Source organism: Sorex fumeus, unplaced genomic scaffold (assembly GCF_029834395.1).
Source record: "Sorex fumeus unplaced genomic scaffold, SorFum_2.1 ptg000095l, whole genome shotgun sequence".
Taxonomy (NCBI): Eukaryota; Metazoa; Chordata; class Mammalia; order Eulipotyphla; family Soricidae; genus Sorex; species Sorex fumeus.
In genome coordinates, this window is record NW_026606152.1 from 5421197 (window position 1) to 5422343 (window position 1147).

Consider the following 1147-nt stretch of genomic DNA (forward strand, 5'->3'; position numbering starts at 1 on the left):
AAGATCTGCCTCCGAAAACAAAGGAAGATAGTGTAGGCTTTCCTTTAAACAATCTGAAGAGAAAACCGTTCAAAATAAAGAATATCAGTACTAGAGTTCTTACAGTCTTATTTGATCTGTCCCCATGTAGAGCCAAGAGGCTCTTGCTGGCATTGCAAGATAAAAGTTAAAAAGTGAGTCTGTAATACTATAAAATGTGGTTTCAAAACACACTGAGGGACTCCAGGTCTTCACAGGAGTTTCACAAACAAAACGATGGGCTTATTTTTCTGGTTTCCGTTTTCCTCCTCAAAGAAAAAACAAAATTTTGAGGAAGAAATAAAGAACTTAGCAACACGGGGCATCAAACATAAGAACTATATGCCACGTCCAGAAGCTCTTTACCTCCACTGCAGCTGGGAGGAGAATGTGTTAGAACACAGCCAGGACTATATGCTGTTAAAGGCAAGCCTGGGGGGGACCAGTCTCCCCACCTAGTGGTACTGGAAATACTGAACACCTGTACATTCAGAGCACACGTGCGCACGCACACATACCAAAACCACATGTACACACAAAAACGTGTGTGTGAGCACACACACATACAAGAAACTCTGGGAAATGTAGAAGCTTCCAGCTAATTCTACAGTGCAGCTGAGATCAGCGACCCACTTCACCAATGTGCAGAGGAGCCTGTGAGAGTGGCAAGAACCCCAAGTTCCCCCCACAGCCCTTCCCACATCAGGGCCCAGCAGAGGGTACCTGAAGTGGGGCAAGATTAAACCCGTAGGCCAGGATGAGAGTAAGTGAAAGTGGACCAGGAGTGCCCACTGGGTCAGCTGACACTCTCGTGGGTACAGCGTGCAGTGACAACATGGAGTGGATTATTCCAGCATGGAGCCCGCATGGTAAGTACAAGGGGCGAAGGTGGGGGCTCCTTGGCCCCTAACCCTGCCTGGGCTGGTTTTAGATGTGATGAAAGATGGAAAAGGAAGTGATGAAGGTGCGTTCCCTCACTGACCCCAGGCACCTCCCAGCATACCTTCAACCACCCGCTTCTCCCCAGACACCAGGCCTGCGGCGTAAGATCAGCATCAGCGGCCTCTGTGCTAAAGCCTTTGTGTGCTGTGCCCACACGGTGTAGGGCACCTGTGGCTACCAGGGCCTG